Raw genomic sequence first — 18,859 nt, forward strand, 5'->3', positions numbered from 1 at the left:
GGTCTATATGCCTACTAGTTCAGCGGATGATGAAGAAATCGAAAGAATATATGAGGAGATAGAAGATTTAATACAATAGGCTATGTAAAAGGTGACGAGAATCTAATTGTGATGGGAGACTGGAATGCAGTGGTAGGCCAAGGAAGAGAAGGTAGTACAGTAGGAGAATTTGGATTGGGACAAAGGAACGAAAGAGGAAGTCGGCTGGTTGAATTCTGCACTGATCATAATTTAGTCCTTGCCAATACTTGGTTCAAACACCCCAAACGACGGCTGTATACGTGGACGAGACACTGGAAGTTATCAAATAGACTTCATTATGATTAGGCAGAGATTCAGAAACCAGGTGTTGGATTGCAAAACTTTCCCAGGAGCAGACGTAGACTCTGACCACAACTTGTTGGTCATGAAATGCCATCTGAAGTTGAAGAAATTGAAGAAAGGAAAGAATGCAAAAAGATGGAATCTAGACAAGTTGAAAGAAAAGAGTGTGAGGGATTGTTTCAAGGAACATGTTGCACAAAGACTAAATGAAAAGGCTGAAGGAAACACTACAGAGGAAGAGTGGAGAGTAATGAAAAATGAAGTCAGTAGGGCTGCTGAAGAAATGTTAGGAAGGAAGAAAAGATCAACTAAGAATCAGTAGATAACTCAGGAAATACTAGACCTGATTGATGAACAACGAAAATACAAGAATGCTAGAAATGAAGAGGGCAGAAAAAAATACAGGCGATTAAAGAACCAAGTGGATAGAAAGTGCAAGGTAGCTAAGGAAGAATGGCTGAAGGAGAAGTGCAAGGATGTCGAAGGCTGTATGGTCCTGGGAAAGGTAGATGCTGCATACAGGAAAATCAAGGAAACCTTTGGGGAAAGGAAATCTAGGTGTATGAATATTAAGAGCTCAGATGGAAATCCACTTCTAGGGAAAGAAGACAAAGCAGAAAGATGGCAGGAACATATCCAACAGTTGTATCAAGGTAAAGATATAGATAATTTGGTTCTGGAACATGAAGAGGCTGTTGATGCTGATGAAATGGGAGACCCAATTTTGAGGTCAGAGTTTGACAGAGCTGTGAGCGACCTAAATAGGAACAAGGCACCTGGAATTGATGACATTCCCTCTGAATTACTGACTGCCTTAGGAGAAACCAGCATGGCAAGGTTATTTCATTTAGTGTGCAAGATGTATGAGACAGGAGAAGTCCCATCCGATTTTCGGTAGAATGTTGTTATACCTATTCCCAAGAAAGGCGGTGGTGACAGGTGTGAAAACTACCGCACCATTAGTTTAGTATCTCACGCCTGCAAAATTTTAACACGTATTATTTACAGAAGAATGGAAAAACAAGTTGAAATTGAGTTGGGAGAAGATCAATTTGGCTTCAGAAGAAATGTAGGAACACGTGAAGCAATCCTGACTTTACGTCTGATCTTAGAGGATCGAATCAAGAAGGACAAGCCCATATACATGGCATTCGTAGATCTAGAAAAGGCATTCGATAATGTTGGTTGGACCAAGCTATTTAAGATTCTGAAGATGATAGGGATCAGATACCGAGAACGAAGAATCATCTACAATCTGTATAAAAATCAGTCTGCAGTGATAAGAATCGAGGACTTTGAAAAAGAAGCAGCAATCCAGAAAGGAGTGAAGCAAGGCTGCAGTTTGTTCCCTCTCCGTTTCAATGTTTACATAGAACAGGCAGTAAAGGAAATCAAGGATTTCCAAGGAGAGGAAATCAAAACCTTGAGATTTGCCGATGATATTGTTATTTTATCTGAGACTGCAGAAGATCTCGAGAAGTTGCTGAATGGTATGGATGAAGTCTTGGGTAAGAAGTACAAGATGAAAATAAATAAGTCCAAAACCAAAGTAATGGAGTGCAGTCGAACGAAGGCAGGTGATGTAGGAAATATTAGATTAGGAAATGAAGTCTTAAAGGAAGTAGATGAATACTGTTACTTGGGTAGTAAAATAACTAACGATGGCAGAAGTAAGGAGGACATAAGCAAGGAAGAGCTTTCTTAAGAAAATAAATTTGCTCACTTCAAACATCGATATCGGAATTAGAAAGATGTTTTTGAAGACTTTCGTGTGAAGCGTGGCATTGTATGGAAGTGAAACATGGACGATAACTAGCTCAGAAAGAAAGAGAATAGAAGCTTTTGAAATGTGGTGTTACAGAAGAATGCTGAAGGTGAGATGGAAGATCTAATCACGAATGAAGAGATACTGAATCGAATTGGTGAGAGGAGTTCGATTTGGCTAAATTTGACGAGAAGAAGAGATAGAATGATAGGACACACCTTGAGACACCCAGGACTTGTTCAGTTGGTTTTTGAAGGAAGTGTAGGTGGTAAGAACGGTAGGGGTAGACCAAGGTATGAATATGACAAGCAGATTAGAGCAGATGTAGGATGCAATAGTTACGTAGAAATGAAAATGATAGCACATGATAGGGTGACATGGAGGGCTGCATCAAATCAGTCTATGGACTGATGACTCAAACAAACACAACATTAAATGTCTGGCTTTTTGCATATTGTATTCTTAGTCATTTCAGTTTCCTATTGTTTTCTCTGTTGCAAAGCTATTTTTGTTGCACTACCTCTCTCAGTCCATATTCTGGATATCCCTATCAGACTACGTCATTTACTCACTTAATAATAAATCATATCTTAAGTTAGAGCTGTCTGAAGGGCCTGTCACCTAAGTGGTGACACCGCCCGACGTGATCTGAACGTGCTCAGTTCTGGAATTCTCGGCGGGGATTCACCAGTCAAGTACCTAATGCTGGCTGCGGTCAAATACACTAGAGACACTACGCGACACTCAGCGAGATATCGAGGGACAGCTATTAGAGCTCCCTCTAGTGGGTAGACCTGAGAACTACTGGTTCTGTCATAAGAGCACGTGTATTTGTGTGTGACGTTTTTGGTGTTATTTATGCGTTCTCAGTAAGTTGACATAATTAAATAGTAGCGTGTGTCATTCCTTGATATCTCCTCTCAACATGAGGGGAAAGGTATATGCTGTGTTTGGCTGCAGTACTGGTAACTATGAAGTAGAGAAGAATGCGCTGTCTTTCGCTTACGTCGTGACAAGAAAATGTAAGTAATATTGTGTTTGTATATATATTCTTCCAGTGAGAAAGAGATTTTTATAGTATTTCATAATTTTCTGACCTGCTCGACCCCATATTTTAAATGGCTTAAAATATAATACGCGTATTTTATTGTATAGTGCAGCAGTTAACCTTCAATACCGATGTGTTGTTGTAGGTGTGATCTGTGGGTTTTGAAATGTCACTGAAGTGATTTGGATAAGGTGTACAAGAAAGAAGGAACGTTACGCTTATATAAGAATTATAACATCTGTTCAGATCATTTCTAGGCCAGCGACTTTAGAAATCCTCGACTATACAGCCAAGGGTATGTTACATTTTTACTCTAATTGTACGTAAATATTCCTCAAAGCATCACTATCGACAACATTTTCATACTTTTCTTTCTTTTATCCCTCTTCTCAGATTAAAGCCGGGATTTTATAGATTTTATTTCTGTTAGTAGGCTTCATGTTAAGAGGAAAATTGTCCAGCTTTTAAATGTTAATTCATTGCATCAAGTGTGTAAGGAATGTGCCGATATTTTTATTGACAAGTGTCTTAGTGTGATGATACAATGTTTTTTAAATGAGAAAAAAGACAAATCTAACCGTAAAAGTTCAGGCAGGAATGCTAAAGCAAAAGAAGTAATGCATAAATGAAAGATCAAGCCATTTCACAGCAGTCCATTTCACATCTTGTTTATATGTATAATTTCAGTCTTTAAATGATAACCTTTTAAATAATTCATTCATTTATCCAGAATGGCTTTAGCAACTTCGAAGTTAATATCTCAATAATACTTTCTTTCTAGACGTAATTTATTTATCCATTTTCGTATAGCGCGACTTTTCAGGTCAAGTCACTAGGAGCGCCACCGTCGAATTGTCTCCCATTTTAACAAGGCTAAATCCGAAAGTGTCGCGTATTGTCTCTACTGTATTTGCTGCGGTATTACGTAGTTTTTTTTTTTACGTCGCACGGACACAGGTAGGTCTTATGGCGACGATGGGACAGGGGAGGCCTAGGAATGGGAAGGAAGCGGCCGTGGCCTTAATTAAGGTACAGCCCCAGTATTTGCCTGGTGTGAAAATGGGAAACCACGGAAAACCATTTACAGGACTGCCGACAGTGGGGTTCAAACCCACTATCTCCCGATTACTGGATACTGGCCCCACTTAAGCGACTGGAGCTATCGAACTCGGTATTACGTAGTTTTGTTTTCGTGCTAGTTGTATTCAGACCTTCTGAGTGAGTGGAGTGTTTGTAATTTGATTATGAAATTTGAATATGAGTATGTCATCATTCAAAAGTGGCGAGGCACAAAAAAAGGAAATGTAAGTTCTCGGAGAAATTGAAACAGAAGTACCTGTGTTTTAGAGAGGGACGTGACGAAATCGAGGCGAAATGTTATATTTGTGATTGTTATGTAACTGTTGGAAACAAAGGTGAGGTGATCTCGAGAGACATATTGCTAGTGAAAAGCATAGACAAACAATTAGAAGCAGTTCTTCTAGCAGTAATATTGATTCATTTTTCCCGATTAAACATTCCCCACTAGACGGGAAAGTTCGGGCAACAGAGGCAACATTGGCATATCACACTGTTTCTCACCATCAGTCGTATAGGTCTATGGACTGCACATCACTAAAACATTGAATAATAGTATTCCTTTGTTCGGAGTGGGTACTGATGCTAGCAACAATGGGGCTTTGAAACTTTTTCCTTTTGTTATACAATATTTCGACTATAAACAAAATGGTATTCGAACTAAAGATGGTTTTTTTTTTGCAAGTTTCTTTACGTCGCATCGACACAGGTAGGTCTTATGGCGACGATGGGATAGGAAGGGGCTAAGAGTGGGAAGGAAGCGTCCATGGCCTTAATTAAGGACAGCCCCAGCATTTGCCTGGTGTGAAAATGAGAAACCACGGAAAACCATATTTAGGGCTGCCGACAGTGGGATTCGAACCCCATATCTCCCGATTACTGCATACTAGCCGCACTTAAGCGACTGCAGCTATCGAGCTCGGTAACTAAAGTTTTAGAACTACAAACATGTCCTAATGAAACTTCAGAGACAATATCCAATTATGTTTCCGAGACTTTAAAGAAGCATAATATTTCTGCTAAATGCGTTGCTTTTAGTGGAGACAAGCAAATGTAAATTTTGGAGGGGTTAATCGCAGAGAAGGCAAAAACGTATTTTCAGCACTTAAAGAAGTAAATTAAATGAACATATAATCGGAGTTGGATGGCCAGCACATGTACTGCATAATTGTTTGCAACAAGTTTGCGAGTTTGTGTAAATGAATTATGAAGAGCTTTTGTATCACAGCAAAACAAAGTGGATAAGTTTGTTTCCTGCAGTAGAAAGAATGCTAAAACTGTTTGCAGCTCTAAAGTCGTACTTTCTTTCTCAGCCTTCAAATCATGTTCCTGCTATAATTAGGTCCTTTTTTGAAAACGAGTTTTCTGACCTTTACCTGTGGTTTGTTCATTCCACTATGCACATTTTTCACAACAAAATTTCATACATTGAAAAAATCTTCCCATCCTCCCCCCACAAGGCCCCTGTTCAGCCGCCGCCGCCGCCGCCGCCACCTGGGAGAGGTACTGGTCCTCCTCCCCAGTTGTCCCCGACCCCAATGTCTCATGCTCTAAGACACTGCTCTTGAGGCGGCAGAGGTTGGATCCCTCGCTGAGTCCGAGGGAAAAACCAACCCCGGAGGATAAGCAGATTAAGAAAGAAAGAAAGAAAGAAAGAAAGAAAGAAAGAAAGAAAGAAAGAAAGAAAGAAGTGATTTGATAGAATCTGATGATGTTCTTTCAAGAATGAAACACAGATATTTTAACATGCCTCCTGGACAATTTTCGGTAGCGACTTTTTGTGATGAACGTGATTGATATCTTCCTCTATACGACGAAGAAATAAGTCTGAAGAAAGGAAGTCCTGGAAGTGGTTAGGAAGAAATACGATACAATATGAGTACCGGTAAAGGACTGTTTCAAGGGTTGGACTGTAAGTGAAATATGTGCCTGTGAGTTAGGCAACCCGCGCAGTAGGATTCAACGAAGTATTTTGAATAAACCGGCGAAGAGTCCTCCCGGTATTTAAGAGAGCTGGTGTAGGACAACAGTTCCCTTTGACGTGTTCCCAACAACTAGCCCGCCCTTATATTTCCACTTATCAGCGCGAATGGATTTTTAGCTTCATTCTCTTTTGAACTTCATTACCCAGTATGTCAATAATAACACTCGACAGTGATGTATGGTCTTCGGGTAACATACTGCAGTTTGGATGCTGAGCACTGGACTTCGAACCGTAGTAGGTGGGAGAATGTTTACTGAATAATGAATGAATATAACTTTCAGTAATAGAGTACCAAGGAAGTGAGAGATGCAGAGCAGTCAATAGGAACAGCTGAGTAGATGATGTCATGGATCGGATGGCTTCAGAAACTTAGAAGCAAATCTCTGAAATATGGCGGATGAGAACATATGAAGTAAGGAGTTGTGAAAAAATGACAATGTCCAGAAAATGGTTCAGAAGAAATACGACATGAGAAAGGGAAGTTGTTCAAAGGTTGAATTGAAAATTGGAGTAGCGCCTGTGAGGTAGACAACCTGCACATCAGGGGGGAACGACCTACTTTAAAAAACCGACATAGAGTCCTCCCTGTATTTTAGACAGGTGGGATAATGGCTCCGTTTCCCCTCCGGGGTCAGCCGACCGCTGCTTTCGACGTGATCCCAACCACTAGCTCGCCCTTAGGCTCTACATTTATCATCATCATCATCATCATCTGTTTACCCTCCAGGTTCGGTTTTTCTCGCGGACTCAGCGAGGGATACCACCTCTACCGCCTCAAGGGCAGTGTCCTGGAGCTTCAGACTCTTGGTCGTGGGATACAACTGGGGAGAATGACCAGTACCTCGCCCAGGCGGCCTCACCTGCTATGCTGAACAGGGGCCTTGTGGAGGGATGGGAAGATTGGATGGGATAGGCAAGGAAGAGGGAAGGAAGCGGCCGTGGCCTTAAGTTAGGTACCATCCCGGCATTCGCCTGGAGGAGAAGTGGGAAACCACGGAAAACCACTTCGAGGATGGCTGAGGTGGGAATCGAACCCACCTCTACTCAGTTGACCTCCCGAGGCTGAGTGGACTCCGTTCCAGCCCTCGCACCACTTTTCAAATTTCGTGGCAGAGCCGGGAATCGAACCCGGACCTCCGGGGGTGGCAGCTAATCACGCTAACCACTACACCACAGAGGCGGACTACATTTATCAACAGACTAGAAATCCGAGATTTGGTTCTGGTTACTGATTGGTTGTAAGTGATAACATGCTCACGCATGTGCACTGCTGTACACTTGGACTTAGCGTTATTCATTGCGTAGTAATTTTAAATCTGTAGCTCATGTGATTTGTATTATTATCGTCGTATTCAAATATTTATTTAATTATTTTTTTTTTTTACTATATTTACTCGATCGTGGATATACGAGCATGATACTGTAGAAGTTCCTCTTAAGAAATAACTACCGGGCGAGTTGGCCGTGCATCCGGGAGATAGTAGGTTCGAATCCCACTATCGGCAGCCTTGAAGATGGTTTTCCGTGATTTCCCATTTTCACACCAGGCAGATGCTGGGGCTGTACCTTAATTAAGGCCACGGCCGATTCCTTCCAACTCCTAGGCCTTTCCTATCCCATCGTCGCCATAAGACCTGTCTGTGTCGGTGCGACGTAAAGCCCCTAGCAAAAAAAAGAAAAAAAATAACTAGGATATATTTACTTACTTATCTGGTATGGTGCAAATGCTTTAGTTTCTCTCTCCTAATAGTTCTCAAGTCTAGTCCTAGGTAAAAGTTCGCAATGCATCCGCTACGTTCAGATTCAAATCCTCTTATTTAACTGTTATGATCTGAGCTGCCTTCTTTACAGGCTTACCTACGTTTCACAAGTAGATCACAATACGAGGATTTTGATAGCAAGATGCCACTGTCATGAGGATTTAGTGTTAAATACACTATATATTTGCTTTATAAAATTCGGGCTGTCGTACATTGAAGTTGAAATAATTATTTACATCAGAAAATAATTATTTTATTAAAAACATTAGAAGAATTATATTAGAAAAATTGTTCATTTTAGTTAATTCCCGAGTACATTAGGACAGAAAGAGAGAGGATAGATATGATATCACAACTGAAGGCAGCACAGGCCACAAAGAGTGTTTTACTCACACTGATATTAATGGGACATTGACAGCCAAAAGAAACCATAACGAAAATATGATTATTATTTTAAATTTCAACTCGAATAAAGAAGAAACACAAATACCTGACAATAACTCAGCAGCTCGATAGCTGCAGTCGCTTAAGTGCAGCCAGTATCTAGTATTCGGGAGATAGTGAGTTCGAACCCCACAGTCGGCAGCCCTGAAGATAGTTGTCCGTGGTTTCCCATTTTCACACCAGGCAAATGCTGGGGATGTACCTTAATTTAGGCCACGTTCTTTTATCACGTTCGGCAAAACACGGACCAACAATATGTCGGTTATCGCCTTCATATCAATAAACCTACAGTATGCCATTGCTATGCTTACTATGGTAGGTACGGTTCTTTGGTCAGGGAGTCAAATATACGAACGTAACCAATGTAGGCCATACTGTACCTGGTCGGCGAGAAAGCTATTAAGGCAATTTTTCGCAAATAATTTCGCAAAATATTATACTTATACATCCATATTTTGAAATAAAACATAGGCAGTTCTATGACAGATCACTCTGAGAATGTTTGTGCTAAATTTCATATAATTCCATCTAGCGGATTAGACGTGATGTCATTTCTGATGGGAGACTGTTAGACAGATGTCTCAGTGCATTCTTATACTGCACTACCAAAAATGTGCACGTGCTTCAGTAAGGTATTCTACATTGTATACGTATTTCTACGTAAATTACTGTACACACAGTGGGTAAGATTTTATTAAATTGCATCTCTCCTAGCGTTATCCGAAAATCACCACGGGGAGGTCCCCATAAGTTGATTCTAATGTGAAGTGCGAATTGGGGAGTTTTTATGATAATGGCAGTCCCTCTTTCCTACTGCCAGTAACAGTAGAGTTTGGGAGTTTTGATTATAGTGCCAGGACACCTTGCATACTGCCATTCACAATTGAGTTGGGGAGTTTTCATTATAATGGCAGGCCCCCTTGCCTACTGCCAGTCAAAATTGAGTTGTAGTGTTATGATTATAATGACAAGCCCCTTTTCCTAATGACTAGCACAATCGAGTTGGGGAGATTTGATTATAATGGCAGACACCCTTGACTATTGCCAGTCACAATCAAGATGGGGAATTTTTATTATAATGGCAAGCCTCCGTATACACTACCAGTCACAATCAAATTGGGGTATCCAGTCACAGTCGAGTTGGGGAGCTTTGATTATAATAGTAGGGCCTTTTGCCTACTGCCAGTGGCAATCTAGTTGGGGAATTTTTTTATAATGGTGAGCACACTTGCCTACTGCCAGTCAGAATTGGGTAGGAAACTTTTGACAAAAATTGCATGTTCCCTTGCCTACTGCCAGTCAAATCGAGTTGGGATTATTCAGGCCACCCTTGCGAATGCCAGTCAGGGTTGAGTTGGGGAGTTTCCTTTATAATGGCAGTCCCCCATTCCTACTGACAGTTATGGTCGAATTGGGGAGTTTTCTCTACAAGTGCAGGCCCCCTCTTCTACTAACAGCCACAACAGATTTGGAGAATTTAAATGATATCAGGCCTACTTTCTAGATCGTTACAAATCGACTTCCTTGTACATATATCATTTTGAGATTAACTGCTGCTAAACAGTACGTCATCGACAAATGGATTGTGCCATCAGACGCCTATTTTTAGTGGTCTATATGGTTAGTTCTGAGCCGTATCATGCCGGCCCAAAAGAGATATTCAGATTATTATTTGACATAATATATAAATTTTATTCATATTCATATAAATATCAGTCATATATGGTAGAGTAATGAATCCCAAGATAGCTGAGACCGGAAATCTATGGAGCCATCAAGTCGCTGGATATTGCCCAACATTTCCTCGGGACCATGAGAATAGCTTAGCGTCACCAAGCGTTGGCACAGATCGGCACGTGTACAAGGTGCTGACCAAGCTAAATATTCAGCCAATGAGAACGTGAGGATATGGCAAACATGGAGTCTACATCGCGGGAAGTTATAATCCCAGGTTGACCAACGTGTACAGTTGCTTGACTTAAATTCTGTCATTTGTCGGATTTCCACAGGTCTATAAGTGAAATATAATCAGGAATACGATATAAAAATTATAGTAAGAGATTTGATATGATTTGAACTGTGTTTTAATAATGTGTTATAATTAATATTGTGTCATTATCAACGGCAAGCATTCTGATTGGTGGTTTGTCTAGACAAGCGGGAATCCCGTAGTTGAAACGGCGTTACCTAAGCGTCCTGAGCACCCCAAGCTCTGGAGAGCTTCATTCTGATCGCGGTAGCCGAGGTGATGTGAAGTTGTTCGGTGTGCTCTGAAAATTATACTTAAAAGTTGCCACGAGTATATATCAGTAACAGTATATGGTTTTAAACAGTGTTTCAGTCGTCCAGTTGGATAAAGTAACTGATGCAGAGTTGATTGCAGATCATATTATCATATCATATTATCGCAAAGTTCACTACCAATATATAGACGGCGAAAATTAGCCGCAGTGTAGAAAGTACAGGAGAGACGTGCCATTGTCTCATATTTTCGTGTCGGTCGCGTTTCGCGAGGAACTCTTGATCCGTACCGCGTGCCGCTCTCAATGACTGTGTAAAAAAACACTTAAGTGTAAAATTTGTAGTGTGTTTATTTTATGTCAGTGTGTTAGCTGAGTGTGTAGCCAAGCAAGGGTTGTTCGGCACGTGCAGAACTGAGCGGTGAAGAGATATTCTTCCAAAGCCTTCTGTGTTGCAGTGTTAAATAACTTTCAGCAAGAAGATGGCTTCGCCTATGGAAGAAGGAAGTGTATTTCTACGTGTTGAAGCAGTGATCGACATGGAGTAGAAACCCAATAAGGCAGAGATGTGAGCTGCTGCCATGTATCCAGAGAGTCGTCCAATTTAAGATAAGACGCGTGTTAATTATGGAATGTTATATGGGTTATGTTAAAATACCTACTAGTGCAGTTTAGAATAGGGATTTTATTTAACGTAAAGTAAGCATGACGGCATGTGTTTATTTCACTTTGATCTTGTTGTTTATACGGATAGGAGAGAAATGCATGTTCTCTATATTTTTATTTTTATTTATGACTAGATAATTGGGATAATGAGGGATTTGGTAGGATTATTTGTTGTTCATTTATGCATGATAATTTAGTGTAGATTATTCCTATTTTTCCTTGTATATTAGTGCTAGGAGGATTAGATTGACAAGTTCATCCAAGTTCAAAGTTAAATACTTGCTACGTTATTTTATTTTGGTCATTTAGAGAGACAGTAATAGTTAATTGCATGACGCATGGTATTTCAGAAGCTGTACGTAAGGAGCTGCATAACGACGTTGAAAGAATAGGATCTTCGAATTTAGGTTGGAATCTGTTTTTGCCCAATGATTTGCACAGGAAACGAACCGGGTCTCATAATGTAAAAGGCTGATGTGATTTGTGAGAGATATGAGAAGTTATGATGCATGCGGAGTTATAAAGTGATTATGCAGGCCGATTGCATGCCTGATATGTGAAAGAATAATGTGCAGTGGATATGTACATGCTATTGTCTTCTGAGAGAATATTATTATCAGAATTGATGGAATTGATTCCAGACCAATGAGTCTGATGTGTGTTAAATTGTCAAAGCATGCTAGGAAGGAATATGATTATACGTGAGTTTCCGTGTAGCCGACGAAAGATGATGTCTCGTTGCAAGCTGATATATTGGCCGTGTTTCTTAGACGGCGCGAATGAGATGGTATTTCCGTGTTACAATCTTGGGAGACAGAATCCAAGCCTTAGTACAGTGTTGAGTTCAACATTTCCTTTCAGCTCACAGCCCACCAGGAAATACTTGACGGATAACCGCGCTGTTGAGCGCTCAAATGCAGCAGAAGAAGGCAATGTTGCCCATTGCCTTTTACATGATATTGATGGAGAATTATATGTTTTTCCCTTACAGGATGATGTTTTATGATGTTTCTTGTTGTTTGAATATCTTGTCTCGTTGTTAATGGGGAACAGCCCAAGTGCTGAGTTATATTGATGGTCAGTCTAGTTCTCACTAGATCCTTTGTGGTGAACCGCGATTCACGTAGAATCTGTGTAGTATGTAAGACACTTTCTCTTTATCCGATGTAAATAGATGTGTTATTTTGCTCATTTTGTTCATTGTAAATATAGCATAGGGGAATGCCACTAGTATTTTTCATAATTCATATCATGTCCCATTGTGTCTTAGTTTTGCTTTTCATCGTAACTTTTTTTATATTGTAATTTTTCCTTTTAATGTTTAATTTTGTGACAGCTCTCACTCTAAATTAAATTCGTATCCCGTATCATTGAGATGATTTCAAGGGTGACTCCATTCGAAATAACTACGTATCAGTGTATGCGTATATATGTTACCATATATCATGAACAATGGACAAACAGAAGAAGATTATTTCTGAAAGTATGCAAGTTTTCAATGTTGTGCTTGATACTTCATTTCACTTTTGTTTCTTTGAATAATTAACGTTGTTAATGTCCAGTTATTTCTTTAATTTTGAGATTTTTGTAATGACATTTTATTATTTGATTTATTTGATTTTCGAGTAGTATGATTCGGGGATATTTATGTATAAACTCATCCTACCCCATATTATTGTTTCTCATTCGAGTTATACCTCCATTTTCCTGTCATTTACTTACATTTAAGTGTAGAACTTCGACTTTTAGCCTGACCCAATTGACGACCAACCCACTCTCTGCCCAACCCTGAATTAGTCGGATGTTCATACAGGAATGGAGGCATCGTCCTAGAGGGTATTTACCCCTGGGTACGGTACAGTTCTTTGACATTTTCTCATATCTCCTCTATTTATGCATTAGATTGAGTTAGAAACTTTGATTAGGGTGAAATTTGTGGACAGTTTTCACACATTCTTTTATTTTTTGCACACTTATGTGGCAGGTAGGATCATGAAATTTGGCTCACATATGGCCACTGGTCATGCCTATGTCCATGCCAAATTTTATTACTCTATCTTTCCTGTGTGTCAAACTATAAAATGTACAAAATTTATCTGAAATCGGGAAATGCAGCTCTAACATATAAGAGATTGAGATACGACTAAAAGTCATAGGACCTAAGTTGTAGATCTCTTCATGCTGTGTTATCTGTTTTGTGATACAATTTACCATTTAGCCACCAAATACCACGAAACGAAGGTCAGCACCATAATTGAAATTGCCTCCATATTTCAATATTTTTCGGGGGTAAAATGTTAAACATTTGAATATTTTGGAATTTTTCCATCGGATACTGGCTAAAAGTTATAATTTTGCCAAATTTGATTTTCTAGCTTGTTTGGCAAAGTGTATCCGCCATCTTAATGGGGGAGGGGGTAAAAATGTGGACTTACAGGAAACACCTAAAACCATGAAAACTATAGCTTTGGAAAAATACATCCCACTGGGTGAATGAAATGCTTACACTTGCATTCTTATGCTGCTGAGCCCCAAATTTGAACCCTGCTCCCCGCATGACCCTCTCTGGGAATTTTCAATTTTTCTAGGGATTCTGGGGTCATCAGCTACCCTCGTAGCGAGTTTGAAGTTTCTAAAATGCCTCAAAGTTCCTCATTAATTCAGGTCTATTTTCATTTTTATACTTTTACCTATAGATCGCTCCAAGCGAATTCCATGTACACATATAGGTAAGTATGGGCACATTTACACAAGTGCAGACTTCTATTTCAAGATTCACTGCTGCTAAACAGTATGTCATATCGACAAATGGATTGCACCATCAGACACCTTTTTTTCATGGTCTACATGGATGATCTTATGCCATTTTCTCACATCTCCTCTGTTTATGCGTTGGATTGAGTTAGAAACTTTGAATAGGGTGAAATTTGTGTACAGTTTTCACATATTCCTTTATTTTATTTTTTTGCATACTTATGTGGCAGCTAGGATCATAAAATTCAGCCCGCATATGGCCACTGGTCGTGCGTTTGTGGGTGCTGAATTTGATGATCTTATCTTTCCAATAAGTGTGTCAAACTGTAAAATATACATGTTAAGTGTACTACAAAATTGACCTAAAATCAAGAAATGATTTGTACTTATTTCTAAAAAGACACACTTATTGTACATTACCCATGATTGCTGGGGATGTTCTTTCCTTCAAGTACCAACTATTACAACAAATGAATTTCAAATTATGTAATAACATGTTCAAAATGCTCATTCAGTCTTAATTTTAAGAAATCATTATAGGTCATTTATACGTAGCGGCAATTATTGGGGTAGAAAACATTACATTTTTATTCCATTTTATTGGGCTGAAACTAGGAATTATATGAATTATTAAAACAAACAATTCGTACAAGCCTTGTGGTCTTATTAGCTAATTATTTTCTTTAATTATTAACAAAATTATTAGCAGAAATACGCACAAAATGTCGTTCATTATGGCTAACCAATTTGTATAGTGCCACAGCAAGTAGTGGACACTTTGGATGTGCTCTGAGGAAGGGCAGCAGGGGTATATATATATATTTTCTTACCAAGGTCATGGACACTTGAGGTATGATTCACCCACTTGCGTGTGCATTCATCAGTCTGGCAATCTCTTTGGTGTCTGTTAGTTTCTTAGTGTGTAGTCAAATGTAAATGATTTTTAATTGTATAATCACTCCCTACTTCTATTTAATTGTCATACATGTGTAATATTGTTCCTTTGGTGAAAGTTTTATTGTATAGTATTGAATCAAAATCTCAAAATACTCTTATTACTGCACTTAAGTTGATAAATTGTCAACCTTTACCTCTCTGTTGAATTTTTCTCAGAGAGCATTAAACAAACTTCAGCATTTTGTAGCTATTTTTTTCAGTTTTGACATATCACATATGATCCCACCCGCTATATCCCACAAGCCTGGGTACATTTTGTTGTCTGTACATGTTTTTGCCCCCCCAACTTCTAACTGATAGGTATTGTGTGTTGTGTACTCTTTGTTAACTTACTTCTTAGTTCCTTTTTCTATTTTATATCAAGGATTGTTCACATTCCCATATATATTGGAAAATGAAGTGTACTTTGTCCTAGTGGTCAAATGAAATAAAATTGTCTCTCTCCTCATACAAATATAATTTCTTCCTTATCCTTCTCTTCTTCTTCTCCGGCAAGCTCACTTTCGGTTTTCAGCTTCACTCGTTGGCACGACTATTGTTGAGAGATTCATTCTTGATGGAGAAAGTGCATGGAAAAACAAACAGAAATGGGAGAAGTAAATGGTAAAAGCTGTTTTTCCAGTGGAAGATAGGAAATGAGTTCAGTCCCATGGAGTGAGGTTAAAAAGAAGTACATTCCTGAATCCCAGTTCAATTTTTCAACTTAAAAATGTGTGACCTATGTGTACTTGCTATCCACAAGTTTGACATGATAAATCATTTTTAATGTTGCATAGTTGTGGTGAGGAGAAACACTTACAATTCTTAATTTCAACATTAAAATACTACAAACATCATCACCACCTCCACCATCAATTGAAGGGGTTGGGGCAAAAGAGTGCCAAGCAACATTTTCTTAATTTTAAGGGAGAGCAGTTAGAAAGTTTGTTCAAATTGTGAAAGCGTACCATTCATGGGAATGATGTATTAAGAGCTTTGAAAGGTTCAGTAATGTTCATTGTATGTGATTTGCAGGCATAATTTCTTTCGGGCTGTTATTTGTAGAGTCAAAAGTCAATACTTTTAATACCATGTCACAGAATACTGTGGCTTGGCACTTTATTGCCCCAATGGGAGTGACACTTATCTTAGGAATATTATTTTATGATAATGCAACAATGTCTGATATTTCAACTATTTTAATCAGAAATGAAAACTAATAGCAATCTTTAATTAAAATAACATTTCCACCAATAATATTTAAATTGGTAGCAGTGGAAATCAGGGTGGAACTGGCAACTGAAAAGAAATTTAAATAAACTAACATAAATCCATCATGGAAAAAGGTCTGTTTGTATCTTTTCACTATGATGTTCTTTTCAAAATATGGAATTTAGGGACACTGCACATGCATAACATTTAAAACTAACAGATCAGCTGCTACTTTCCTACACTTCTTTAACTTCATTAGTGTCTTCAGAGTCAGGAATCAAGCTGAGATAAAACTGGTGATGGACAGGTGGGAGATAGTCCAGGAGTTTCAATGCATATTCCAATTTGTTTTTCTGTACTTTTCGCACAGTACTGTACTTTTGTTTCAAGCTCAACGTTATGGTGTTGCCTCTTTTTCGCACATTACAGTCTTCAAAATCCTGAAGATGGTTTTTCATACCTTAATTAAGACCACGACCGCTTCCTTCCCACTCCTAGGCCTTTCCTGTCCCATTGTCGCCTTAAGACCTATTTGTGTCGGTGCGACGTAAAGCAAATAACATCTCATCTCTTCTTTCTCCCACATTCTTGAATGATACGTTTCCAGTTGGCAGGTCGTACACATGCGGTTGATTTCGTTGGTACTTCTCAATTTTGGCAAAGTCTCTATCTGATAGCAAGAATGTTTGGCCAGATGTTAAAAACTAGTGTTCTATCCCATTAAATCATTTAGTATGAATTAAATATGACCAGAGTGCCATTATATTGCATTTTCTATTCTGGCCCCCGCAGTTATCAGTAAAAATCACAAGCTTTTTAGCATCGACGGCGTTTGTTCTCAGATACTTCAAAAATGCACTACCTGTTTTGTCACTGCCTCTTCCTGCAATACTCTCATCCCACGAAAACATGCACCCTAAGTCTTTACCACAGTCTCCCACATTATTTATGTCCACAATTTCCGTAGATAAATTGCTAGTGAACAGGTGAGTTTAGGTGTTGGTAAGGTCTGCTGTAAATCGACAGATATTACATGAACTGAAGAATTTTCTTTTGTTAACTCACAGTATTCAGCCATCTTTGCTCTCAGTGCATCTGCTGACCATAGATGGAATTCTTTCTCAATTTTGGAAGATTTTTTCTCTTCTGCGGTACCATGATCTATTTTCATTTGTAGGGAGTCGCACGTCTTACAGGTATCTGAGGGAGGGAATTTGAAGCCAATATTGAACTCTTCACTGAAAATTCATAAGTATTTATCCTCTGACACAGCTGGGGCGTATTTTTCAGCAGCAAATTTCAAGTATAAGTCATGCATTTGTTTAATGTTCATATTACTTCCGAAGTACATTCTACCAGGGTTTTGCATTCAACTGTAATGTGATTGATACTTCGGAAACCTCTTAATGTGCTGGTGAACTAGTGTTACAGCTTCATCTGAAGCACGATTAGGCTTGCTGTTATGTTTTCCTTTTTTATCTGCTGGGGGTGTGCTTGCCTTAGACTTTATTCTTTTTATTATATTGTTTAATCTTCCTCGGTGGTTCTGCAGACCATGAATACTCATAAATGACTTCTAGCAGATTCGCCGGATTATACCATCGGTTTTCACTCGGCAAACAAAGGTATTTTGTTTGTAGCTTGGCTCTCCTTCAGGTGCCCTGTAACTCCGTTTTACAGGAATAGCTTCAATGTTTACAATGCTTGCTTATCAAAATCAGTGAGATCCCAAAACCCATCAAATATTGACAATATCTGTTGTTTTTCAAGTTCAAAACATCTCAAGGGACAGCAACACAGCTCTCCAACTTTTGCTCCCGGAACAACTTTTTTGGTCTAACGCGCTACATATTCTCTTCCTTCGTTTTGCCTCTTCTTATTCATCTGTATCTTCTTAATACGTCTATTTCTCTTTCTAGAATTCGGACATTTCTCAGGCGAATGTAACGGTGACCTTGAATGATCCAGGATATACTAAAAAGTGCAAAACACCAAGTCTTAGAACGAGAAATACCTATGTTGTATCCTCTGTTATGTAACTAATAACGATTACTTTAACAAGAGTGCTGCAAAATTATGCACTAGTTTTTCTGTTAACTCGTATAAACCTCTGGTCGCAAGTGACAATGTAACCTTTCTTGAGAAAAATGATGACTGACAGCAACAGATTTAAAATTGGAACAATATAGTGCCAAGCCATATAATGCATATTTGTGAATGAATGTTGGTCAACAAAGGCCTTAAACTAACCAGAGTAAACTTTGAACTGAAAAAGCTACTTGCTATAGATCTAAGAGTGTGTTGTAACAGTTCCTAAAACATAACCTAATGATTTAATAAGTTACATAACCCCAGCAACAATGGCAGAAACTTTTGTTATGGTCAAAATAATGCCAAGCAACACATACCTCACTTCCACTTTCAGAGGAAATTTCACATGCTATGCGAGGAAGATAGTCAGGGTCTACATCAGGATCACTGGGATATTCTTCAGAATCACTCGATAACACAAGCTTCCTCTTACAATCCATGGTCATCTGGGTCTCCTGGTTGCTTAATACTGTTTTGCTTTGAGTATTTCTAAGAATTGTTGGGGGCAACAAGATGAAAGTCACATGCAGTGCCACCTGAATGTGTTTCTATGCAAGT

General features: G+C 38.9%; 1 protein-coding gene across 3 annotated transcripts in view; it reads left to right on the forward strand.

Moving 5' to 3' along the window:
* Positions 1-18,859, forward strand: part of LOC136863232 (uncharacterized) — a 139,394-nt gene that overhangs the window by 32,583 nt on the left and 87,952 nt on the right. The gene's annotated exons all lie outside the window — the stretch shown is intronic.

Source organism: Anabrus simplex, chromosome 1, assembly GCF_040414725.1.
Source record: "Anabrus simplex isolate iqAnaSimp1 chromosome 1, ASM4041472v1, whole genome shotgun sequence".
NCBI classification, from domain to species: domain Eukaryota; kingdom Metazoa; phylum Arthropoda; class Insecta; order Orthoptera; family Tettigoniidae; genus Anabrus; species Anabrus simplex.